Here is a 13,220-nt window from a genome sequence, read left to right on the forward strand (position 1 = left end):
GTATACAGACCCTTGTGATGGGTATACAGACCCTGATGATAGATAAAATGGACCCAGGTGATGGGTATACAGACCCTGGTGATAGATAATACAGACCCTGGTGAAGGGTATACAGACCCTGGTGATTGATATAAAGATTCTGGTGATGGGTATACAGACCCTGGTAATGGGTATATAGACCCTGGTGATGGGTATAAAAACCCTGGTGATAGAAAATATAGACCCTGGTGATGGGTATATAGACCCTGGTGATGGGTATAAAGACCCTCGTTATAGATAATACAGACCCTGGTGATGGGTATATAGACCCTGGTGATGGGTATACAGACCCTGGTGATGGATATACAAACCCTGGTGATAGAAAATATAGACCCTGGTGAAGGGTATATAGACCCTGGTGATGGGTACACAGACCCTGGTGATGGGTATACAGACCCTGGTGATAGATAATATAGACCCTGGTGATAGAATATATAGACCCTGGTGATGGGTATATAAACCTTGGTAATAGGTAATACAGACCCTGGTGATAGGTATACAGACTCTGGTGATCGGTATATAGACCCTTGTGATGGGTATACAGACCCTGGTGATAGATAATATAGACCCTGGTGATGGGTTTAGAAACCCTGGTAATAGATAATATGAACCCTGGTGATGTGAATATAGACCCTGGCGATGGGTATATAGACCCTGGTGATGGGTATATAAACCCTGTGATAGATAATATGGACCCTGGTGATGGGTATACAGACCCTGGTGATGGGTATACAGACCCTGGTGATGGGTATACAGACCCTGGTGATAGATAATATAGACCCTGGTGATGGGTATATAAACCTTGGTAATAGGTAATACAGACCCTGGTGATAGGTATACAGACTCTGGTGATGGGTATATAGACCCTGGTGATGGGTATACAGACCCTGGTGATAGATAATATAGACCCTGGTGATGGGTATATAAACCTTGGTAATAGGTAATACAGACCCTGGTGATAGGTATACAGACTCTGGTGATCGGTATATAGACCCTGGTGATGGGTATACAGACCCTGGTGATAGATAATATAGACCCTGGTGATGGGTTTAGAAACCCTGGTAATAGATAATATGAACCCTGGTGATGTGAATATAGACCCTGGCGATGGGTATATAGACCCTGGTGATGGGTATATAAACCCTGGTGATAGATAATATGGACCCTGGTGATGGGTATACAGACCCTGGTGATGGGTATACAGACCCTGGTGATGGGTATACAGACCCTGGTGATGGGTATATAGACCCTGGTGATGGGTATACAGACCCTGGTGATGGGTATACAGACCCTGGTGTTAATATAGATATGGGTATACCCAATACAAACCTGGTGATGGGTATATCAGACCCTGGTGATAGATAATATAGACCCTGGTGATGGGTATAGAAACCCTGGTGATAGATAATATGGACCCTGGTGATGTGAATATAGACCCTGGTGATGGGTATAGAAACCCTGGTGATAGATAATATGGACCCTGGTGATGGGTATATAGACCCTGGTGATGGGTACACAGACCCTGGTGATGGGTATACAGACCCGGGTGATAGATAATATAGACCCTGGTGATAGATAATATAGACCCTGGTGATGGGTATATAAACCTTGGTAATAGGTAATACAGACCCTGGTGATAGGTATACAGACTCTGGTGATCGGTATATAGACCCTTGTGATGGGTATACAGACCCTGGTGATAGATAATATAGACCCTGGTGATGGGTTTAGAAACCCTGGTAATAGATAATATGAACCCTGGTGATGTGAATATAGACCCTGGCGATGGGTATATAGACCCTGGTGATGGGTATATAAACCCTGTGATAGATAATATGGATCCTGGTGATGGGTATACAGACCCTGGTGATGGGTATACAGACCCTGGTGATGGGTATACAGACCCTGGTGATAGATAATATAGACCCTGGTGATGGGTATATAAACCTTGGTAATAGGTAATACAGACCCTGGTGATAGGTATACAGACTCTGGTGATGGGTATATAGACCCTGGTGATGGGTATACAGACCCTGGTGATAGATAATATAGACCCTTGTGATGGGTTTAGAAACCCTGGTAATAGATAATATGAACCCTGGTGATGTGAATATAGACCCTGGCGATGGGTATATAGACCCTGGTGATGGGTATATAAACCCTGGTGATAGATAATATGGACCCTGGTGATGGGTATACAGACCCTGGTGATGGGTATATAGACCCTGGTGATGGGTATACAGACCCTGGTGATAGATAATACAAACCCTGGTGATGGGTATATAGACCCTGGTGATGGGTATACAGACCCTGGTGATAGATAATATAGACCCTGGTGATGGGTATATAAACCCTGGTGATAGATAATATGGACCCTGGTGATGGGTATATAGACCCTGGTGATGGGTATGCAGATCCTGGTGATCGGTATACAGACCCTGGTGATAGATAATATAGACCCTGGTGATGGGTATATAAACCCTGGTGATAGATAAAATGGACCCTGGTGATGTGTATATAGATTCTGGTGATGGTTATACAAACCCTGGTTATGGGAACATAAACCCTTGCAATACATAAACAGAACCTGTGTATAACAGAGAGAGAGAAAAAAATATATAGTAAATGAATGAATAAATAAATAAATAAATAATAGATAAATAAATAAATAAATAAATAAATAAATAAATAAATAAATAAATAAAATAAATAAATAAACCAAATAAATAAATAAATAAATAAAAAGATAATTAAAATAAAAAATAAATTAATTAATTGATTAATTTTAAGAGAATAATAATAAAAAGGAATAGATATGATAGATAAATAAATAAATAAATAATTTATTAGTAAATCAAACATTTACTTTAATTATCAGAAATAATAAATAAACCAATAAATAAAGAAGAAAACCAATAAATAAATAAAGAATTAAGCAAAATATAAATTAAGTAAACAAATAAACAAATAAATTAAAATATAAATGAATTAAAACATAAATAATAAATTAATCTATAAATTTATTAATTAAATAAAAGAATAAATGAATAATAAATAAATAGAAGAATTGATTACTCATTAGAATAATTAATTAATGAAGAAAAGAATGTATTCATAGATAAACAGACAAATAAATTTCCTAATGAATAAATAAGTTACTTAGTTTATTAATAATTATTACAATTAAAAAAATAAAAATAAATAAATAAATAAATAAATAAATAAATAAATAAATAAATAAATAAAAGATTAAATAAACAAATAAAAACTAATTGCAATGTCGACTTATTAATTCTTCGGCTTTTTAAATAAAATTTTATTGAATTATGCATAAATTTCTGCATCTGAGAATAGCACTACTAGTTTTCGTTATATATTCCGAATTTCCTCTCTGCTGTTTTCCGAACTCGATGTAAATTTGTTGCGCGCATGCGCTCTGCCTGGTTATAGAGGCTGGTTACGAGATGCAAAAATGTATTCATATTATACCTCAACATTACGGAAGTAGCGTGTCTAAATAGAGAAACCTTATACGTGAAGTTTTTGAAATTCCGGGAAATACTAAAGACCTGACCTACTAAAGACCTGACTGACCTGACCAACATAAAATTCGTCAAAATCACTATTATAAGACCAATTAAGGCCTATTAGTTCCGACTCCCGATTGTCCCACATTTCGCGTTTTTATTAATATTTTTTATGCCCATTATCAATGCACATAATTTGTTGGCAAGGTATTTTAATGAAAAGGGTAATGATAACAAACTATCTGGAAAAAATACATAAACAATAGAAATCTTTAAACGTATGTAGACAAGGACCATTGGAAATTCAGGAGGTGGGATCAGGTGCCTAGGAGGAGTAAGCATCCCCTGTTGACCGGTGTAACCGTGAAAACTGTCGCTAGTGCTCAGTGTCGCTCTTAATAGAATATATAGGGAAAAAAGCGACACTGAGCACTGGCTTATGCGCATGCCTAGGGATTTCGGTCGCTTCAAATCGAAGCGGTGTCCCACTGAATTTAATTCCATGGTAATAGTATCCAAAGTCGTAGATCTTTATGTTTTCTTTGTTTATTTTAATCTTAAAAGAAGGCAAGACAAATAAAATTTTAAAATCTTAGAACTTTTCATTTTTTTTTTTTTTACCTCGTATAGAATTATTAAATGATCTTTTAAATTTCTATATTATAGAGAATAAACGGCTACACATTTAATCGCGGTAAATTGAACAGATACTTGTACTTAAAAAAAGAAGAAAAAACATGCCAGAGTCCCTCAGTCATTTCTTAATAGGTGTGAACCACGCCGTGGGCGTTATCTCAGACAGGTGTCAAAAATGAATTCTGGATGTTTCGGGACCGCGACGTTTCGGGACCCCGACGTTTCGGGACCTGACAACACGTTTCGGGACTTGGGTTAACACGTTTCGGGACTTGGGCTAACATGTTTCGGGACTTCTATATATTTTGTTAAGGAAATGAAATAAAACTTGTTAACTTTTGTTTTTATGTTTATATATGTATAATTTCTCAGTTTTATACACAATTTATCATTTAATTAAGAAGCACAGATTGGAATATTAGTTTGCATGCGGCATGGAGCACGCCTGCCGAGAAAATAACCGCCCGCAATGTTGTCTCTACATTTCTTATTACAGCATTTTATATACATGATATATTACCTTTATAAAGTGTTTGGTTCGCCAAATTTAATTCAAAAAATATATTATAGAATTAGGCTATGTATTGATTTATTTATAGTGTTTGATACGAGAGTTTGCAGAATTAAAACCGGGAGACAGTCGTAACTGCTGTGCGAAGACCACGGACGTGTTTTTACTTCCAAGACTTTTTTTCTCTCCATTTTAATAACAATTTTAAGTGTTTTATTTCATATTTGTTTACAGAATTAACAAAGGCTCAAGCTAGCACATGTGTAAAAACTTTACGTTTTACGGGTAGTTGTTATGTTTACTGTGTATACACAGACTACAAATCTCAATGAAACTTAATTATCGATCTTCGTATATACCCGACCAGTGCGTAATATTATGTGATGTTACATAATTAGGTACATGACACACTGTTTAAATGATACTGTAAATAAATACTAAATATTATTTAATTTGCAAATATTAAATTTTTCATTTTACATGTACGTTGTAAAAGTGTTTAAAAGACATTCCAGATTTAAAAAAAAAATGACTACGTTAACAGGTCAACTTAAATTTTATTTTTTATTAAATTTCCACCTAGCCACATTAAATAGATAAAGCTATGATGAAATTTAGAATATTTTTAAAGACATTATTTCAAACGATATCAAATGAAATCATGTTGTTTATACCATTTAATATTCTTTTTTTAAAAGTATGGTATTTTTTAAAAATCTACATGTAGGGAAAATATTCTCGCAACATTTGTAAAATATGTTTATTTACAATGTTTTGGAAACTTTAAAAATGTTTTCGTAACATTTCCAGGGAGGAATCTTACAATAGATACTTTTTGAAAAAAAAAAATATTTGAAACTGTTTGCGAAAAAAATAGAGAAAATCAATCAAAACATTTTGAAAACCTTTATATTTTATTGAACTTTTGATGATGGGAAAATTATTACTATTATATAAATATTGTTTGATTTGTAATTATTTCATTTACCAATAAACAAACGATATTTTTTCGCATATTTTTAGATTTTTATTTTCTTAAAATAATTTCAATAGAAACCACACAATCTTTTCAGTCCCCATTACCGGCGGCGTCTTTATACATGTACGTAAGAGTTCCCTATGGGATATGTGTACCTGGTCCTAGTTGTTGTTTTAACAATTCACTGACATATTTTTAAAGATATATTCGACGGTAGCTGGAGATCGTTTGAATATTTTAAAATATATATATCATCAACCTGAGAAGATTAAATTTTGGACCCCCCCCCCTACTACACACACAAGAAAAAAAAAACTAATTAAAAAAAAAATTGATAAGAAATAAAAAGAAATCAATAAAAATATTGTAAAGATTTATTCTTATTCGTCTGTTATGAAAAAAAAAAACCCATCAAAGTATATCTTTATGAAAATTTTTATTTTATATATACATAAAAATTAAATATTACGTACTCTGTGTACTTAGAATAATATGCTATATCACCATAATAAAATAATTTGTTGAGATCCCGAAAAAAATTCTTTTTATTAAAGAGAAAACGTATCTATGGCGATTAAATTATAAAAAAAATTATTTTATAAAGTTTAATGTCTGTCCATATATTTATCTAATGATACATTAATAAAATAAATAAATAGTTTTAGCTAAATATGTTATTTATTTCAATATTTATTGAAATCCCGAAAAATTTAACCCAAGTCCCGAAACGTCTTGCCGCAAGTCCCGAACCGTCTTATCGCTAGTCCCGAATCGTCGTGCTCCTAGGTCCCGAAACGTCGGGGTCCCGAAACATCTTGCACCCTCAAAAATTACCTGTATGTTAATAACTAACAAACACAGCTCCCCATGGTCGATTGATAATTTGATACCAATTAAAGGTGTGAACGGAGGTGAACCGAGAACTGAAGTCTAGTAACAAACCTTAAATATCTGTATTTTATCAAAATATAAGTTGAAAATATATATATATAAGTTCTATCAACCAGTTTTTCTTTAACAGATAAATAACAAGGAACACGCATAATTATGAAGAATGAGAGTCAGTGCTGAGTGTCGCTCTTCAAAATGTCAGTTTCCTATTTTCTTACACCTGACTTATATATCGTCTGTAAAACAGGTATACAGTAAAATTTCCAGCCGGTCTTAGTTGATATAGATGATTTAGGTATAACTTAAGAATTCTAGAAGAAAAAATCGTAGAAAATAATTATTTTGAAATAGTTATGAGCGTCAGTGCTGAGTGTCGCTCTTCAAAATGGCAGTTTCCTATTTTCTCACACCTGACTTATATATCGTCTGTAAAACAGGTATACAGTAAAATTTCCAGCCGGTCTTAGTTGATATAGATGATTTAGGTATAACTTAAGAATTCTAGAAGAAAAAATCGTAGAAAATAATTATTTCGAAATAGTTATGAGCGTCAGTGCTGAGTGTCGCTCTTCAAAATGGCAGTTTCCTACTTAGAGGAATTTCAGACTTCGCACACCGGCGTTATAATACAAAAAATAATTCAGCTGATCATCTTAATAAGTTACATTTCCCAAGTTTTCTTGGAAGGAAAGATATATTCCTTATCAACAAGTTTGAGGCCCAGTTTAGTAAATCTGCACAATTTTTTATGCAAGTCTGCAAATTAGGGAACTTGTAATTTTTCTGCACTACTTTCTTCTCCTACTGATTCTAAAAATAATTAGTGGGATGTACTAAGTACCCAACATACTGGTATTCCTAGGTATGTGAATTATTGATACTTGTATCATATAATTTAATGTCATATCATTTAATACCCGGTATTCTTTCCGTTTCATTTATTGAGTTGCATTCCTGATATATATCTTACCATATTGATATCGATTATTTTTATTGAATATGGTATAAATTTAATACCTTGTTAAAGGAACGATGTATCGTCTGCAGCGTGTTGTAGGATTTTTATTCTCTAAGCACGAGTTCTTCAGTAAAGCCTATTAATTCTGACGAATTGTGAATCATTTTCGACATTGTTTCCACTATACTAAAGGAGTATACCAGTAAATAAAAGAAGCAGTGTTGAGACTGGACAACCTTGTGTCATTTTGCATTTCTGCCCATCTGTCACACTTTCTTTCGAACTTGTGCTGACATTTTACATACGGTAGCAATTCCCTATACATGTACGGCCTGAAGATTTTTTTTAGATAGATATGATGCATTCCAGTAAAATGAGTTATTTTTATTTTGAATCTGTGTTCCTCTAAAAATTGACGCTTTCTAAATTTTGGTGTAGCTATAGTCCAGAATGTTTATCAGAGAGCCTGTTATTTAAGTGCTAGGGTTTCGTACTGAACGTTAGACAGAAAACTGCCTCCAGGACGTTAAAAAAGTTGGAGGTGGTAGTGTAGTGAAATGAAAAACGGTATTACACAAGAGTTAGAAATATTTTGGTTCGTATTTAAAGGTCTTTGATGGTAAAAGGTACTCTAACTATGTTCTACCTGAACACGCCTATTCAATTTTGCAATGACAACCTCATTCCTGCAAAACAACAGAAACCCGATTCTGCAATAGTCATCTAAATCGCGAGATTTAAACCTAAGTATAAGCAGCATTAGACAAATCGGATAGACATGATCCATTTGCCAAAGACAATCACATCCCTAGACCCTGCAACAGCTGACTAAAGCTCTACATTTGGAGTGGGAGAGTATTCCTATAGAGTTTTTATAACATACATTACCCTTTTACTGTAGATTTCAACTTGACTGTGAACTACCCCCTGACTGCAGACTCCACTTTGACTATGAAGAACCCCCCTGACTGTAGACTCCACCTTGACTATGAACTACCCAAAACTGCAGACTCCACTTTAAATATGAAGTATCCCCAAATTGTAGACTCCAATTTGACTGTGAACTACCCGCTTACTGTAGACTCCACCTTGCCTGTGAAATTATCCCCTGACTGTAGACTCCACCTTGACTATGAACTACCCCTTGACTGTGAACTACCCCCTGACCGTGAACTTCCCCCTGACTGTAGACTCCACCTTGACTATGAACTTCCCCTGACTGTAGACTCCACCTTGACTATGAACTACCCTTTGAACCTTTACTGTAAACTTCACCTTTATTGTGAACTATCTGCTGACTGTAGACTCCACCTTGACTATGAACTACCCCATGAACCTTGACTGTAGACTCCATCTTGACTATGAACTACCCCTTGAACCTTGACTGTAGACTCCACCTTGACTATGAACTACCCTTTGAACCTTTACTGTAAACGCCACCTTTATTGTAAACTACCCGCTGACTGTAGACTCCACCTTGACTATGAACTATATCCCTTGAACCTTGACTGTAGACTCCACCTTGACCATGAACTACCCCTTGAACCTTGACTGTAGATTCCATCTTGACTATGACCTACCCCTTAAACCTTGACTGTAGACTCCACCTTGACTATGAACTTCCCCTGACTGTAGACTCCACCTTGACTATGAACTACCCTTTGAACCTTTACTGTAAACTCCACCTTTATTGTGAATACCCGCTGACTGTAGACACCACCTTGACTACGAACTATCCCTTGAACCTTGACTGTAGACTCCACCTTGACTATGAACTACCCCTTGAACCTTGACTGTAGACACTATCTTGACTATGAACTACCCCTTGAACCTTGACTGTAGACTCCACCTTGACTATGAACTACCCTTTGAACCTTTACTGTAAACGCCACCTTTATTGTAAATTACCCACTGACTGTAGACTCCACCTTGACTATGAACTATATCCCTTTAACCTTGACTGTAGACTCCACCTTGACCATGAACTACCCCTTGAACCTTGACTGTAGATTCCATCTTGACTATGACCTACTCCTGAAACCTTGACTGTAGACTCCACCTTGACCATGAACTTCCCCTGACTGTAGACTCCACCTTGACTGTGAACTACCCTTTGAACCTTTACTGTAAACTCCACCTTTATTGTGAACTACCCGCTGACTATAAACTCAATCTTGACTATGAACTACCCCTTGAACCTTGACTGTAGACTCTATCTTGACTATGAACTTCCCCTGACTGTAGCCTCCACCTTGACTATGGACTTCCCTTTGAACCTTTAATGTAAACTCCACCTTTATTGTGAACTACCTGCTGACTGTAGATTCCACCTTGATTATGAACTATCCCTTGAACCTTGACTGTAGACTCCACCTTGACTATGAACTTCCCCTGACTGTAGACTCCACCTTGACTATGAACTACCCTTTGAACCTTGACAGTGACTGTAAACTCCACCTTGACTATGAACTACCCTTTGAACCTTTACTGTAAACTTCACCTTTATTGTGAACTATCTGCTGACTGTAGACTCCACCTTGACTATGAACTACCCCTTGAACCTTGACTGTAGACTCCATCTTGACTATGAACTACCCCTTGAACCTTGACTGTAAACTCCACCTTGACTATGAACTACCCTTTGAACCTTTACTGTAAACGCCACCTTTATTGTAAAGTACCCGCTGACTGTAGACTCCACCTTGACTATGAACTATATCCCTTTAACCTTGACTGTAGACTCCACCTTGACCATGAACTACCCCTTGAACCTTGACTGTAGATTCCATCTTGACTATGACCTACCCCTTAAACCTTGACTGTAGACTCCACCTTGACTATGAACTTCCCCTGACTGTAGACTCCACCTTGACTATGAACTACCCTTTGAACCTTTACTGTAAACTCCACCTTTATTGTGAATACCCGTTGACTGTAGACTCCACCTTGACTACGAACTATCCCTTGAACCTTGACTGTAGACTCCACCTTGACTATGACTACCCCATGAACCTTGACTGTAGACTCCACCTTAATTATGAACTTCCCCTGACTGTAGACTCCATAGACTCCACCTTGACTATGAACTACCCCTTGAACCTTGACTGTAGACTCCACCTTGACTATGAACTTCCTCTGACTGTAGACTCCACCTTGACTATGAATAACCTCCTTTCTGTGAGGGGTCTATTTTGTCCCAACACCTATTGCAACACAAGACCTCAATGCATGCTGTCTCATCCAAAGGAGCAGTCTCCACGTCCAACAGTGGGATTTGAAACCACAATATAAGAACCAACCCCTTACTTTGCAACTCTAGAAAATTTCTAACCACTGCACCAAAAAACAAGAAAAATGGTATCCCTAGGACCATCAAAATAATTGGTCTAGTATCTGTCTGCTACCAATTTATCATAATTATCATGAAACTATCAACAATAAAATATACTTAACATGCATTTCATACTCTGTACTATGCCTCTCATACTGGCCTATCTTGGCCTTTGAAGAACATTAAAAAAGGTATTCTTTGCTCATTATTAATTATCTATTTTTTACAAGTCTACCTATCATTAAAACAATGAAAGTTCTTTTTGTGTAATAAAAAAGTGTTCTTGTAGAGTTCTCTTGTTCTATAAACCTTTCAAATACATGTATATTATTGTTCCCGCCTTTGCAAAAGTGGGGGGGGGCAATATAAATCTCATCTGTCTGTACTTCTGTCAATCTGTAGTTTTGTCCATCACAAAAACTTTCAATTTGGTCATAATAGTAAGATTCTCAGCCAACCTTGGTCTTTCAGTCAGATTATGTAACCTAATTAGCATCTGAAACTTGCACAGCTTTTCATTCATGGCTGAAATATAGATTTCGGCAAACGTCAACAAGTTTAGAGATAATACAATGAAAGTTTGTTGTACAGCAAGTGGTGGGGCTTAGTCACATTTGGTGATGTGCCATATACCCTGGAACTAAAAGTGAGAGCCTGCCAGGGATCATCCTGGGTTGGGGTCTTTAGACCTTTAAGAAGGGAGGAATGTGGCAGTCAGCCCAGTTCGATCGCCAGTGGCCGGATAGCTCAGTTGGTTATTTGAGACCTGACTGGAGATTCAGGGGGCCACGGTTTGAATCCCAGTCTGGTCTGCATTGTTTTTCTCTCTCCAATAAAAGGAAAAGATCCGAAGGGGACATCAGATCATTAGAGTGAAATCACTCCTACTCTCAGCATAGCTCTAACAATACTCATTTTCTTATACTTGTATTGTCTTCACTTTTTTATAGAATAATGTTTAACAAAAAGTATAATAAATGTTAGTAGAGTAAGAAAAAAATGTATGTTAAGAGAAATTTTATTTGATCAAGCCGTTCAATTGAATTTCAGGTTAAAATGTAATTTCTCGAATATCTTAAACAATTGTCAATCTGTCATTAAACACTTACAACATGTGTACAAACTAATGAATTATTTGGATTTTATAGTAATTTATAATGGATTTCAAATTTGATTTAAGGTGGTAAAAAATAGATAGGTCAATTTTTTTCCCCAAATTCAATTTCTCTGATACTTTAATCTTTTGCTCTAGGATACAAAACCTCTTCCATATATGATATGAAAGAAATTCAATCACACATTTTTTTCCACATAGTTTGAAATATGGCCTGTAAGAAAGTTGTGAAATCAGACATTCAACGTTTTTCAACATTATCAATTAATTTATTGAAAACTTGCATGATGCTGTTTATAAAGACAATATCATTGTCACTGGTACTTGAATTCAATAGGTTTAGTTATAATGATACTGGTAAATTTGAATAAGATATTATGTAAAAATAGAGCATACATATAAGTGTCAGAATTGAAAATAATTCACAAGTAACTATGCTACACACAAAGTTATCTCACAAGAAATTGTATAATTCAATTTTTACAAAAAATTAACAGAATGATTCTAATGGGTCCCAGAATAAATTGTGTCAAAATAAGGAAACTTGAACTGATAGTTTTAGATATTTCATCACAATATTTTTTCTTTAACTTTTTATCTTTAACCTCTTGATATGACATTGACCTTTACAGTACATTAAACATCTCGTAATATATGTGTCCAAATATCAGCCCTCTACTATACAAGGAACATAAGTTACACTGCATTTCGTAACAGACTTACAGTCTGTACTGCATTTAAACAGCAATATTTACACTTGCAAATGTTTTGTCCTATATAAACATTACTTGAGTCGGTCGTTTTTACAAAACGAATGTGTCACAAGGGCAGATGAACAGACTCTCCAAGTTCTCGCGAGATCTCGCGTAATCTAAGAAACGTTACCGGCGAAGAAATTTTTTTCCGGAATAATTGTGACGCCATTTTACATAGCTATATAATTTTAATGAAATCAACAGAAAAAGATCTAAAATAACAATTTTTAAAACAGATAACATTTATCTTTAAATTTATTTTTGAAATATTGGTTAAAAGCAACTTGACTACTATAGTATGCATCACCCAAACAAATCAGGCATGTATGACTATGTGAAGACTAATAAATAATTTAAGCATTGGCGGGGAACGGGAGGGGGGGGGGCACGTCTATATTTTACATTTTCAGTTTGAGGAGCATAACTATAATACATGAATAAATTAATTAAATAAACTAATGAAAAAATAGATAAATAAA

Source organism: Saccostrea cucullata, unplaced genomic scaffold (assembly GCF_032062105.1).
Source record: "Saccostrea cucullata isolate Sc308-1 unplaced genomic scaffold, CSIRO_AGI_Scuc_v1 ctg252, whole genome shotgun sequence".
Lineage (NCBI taxonomy): Eukaryota > Metazoa > Mollusca > Bivalvia > Ostreida > Ostreidae > Saccostrea > Saccostrea cuccullata.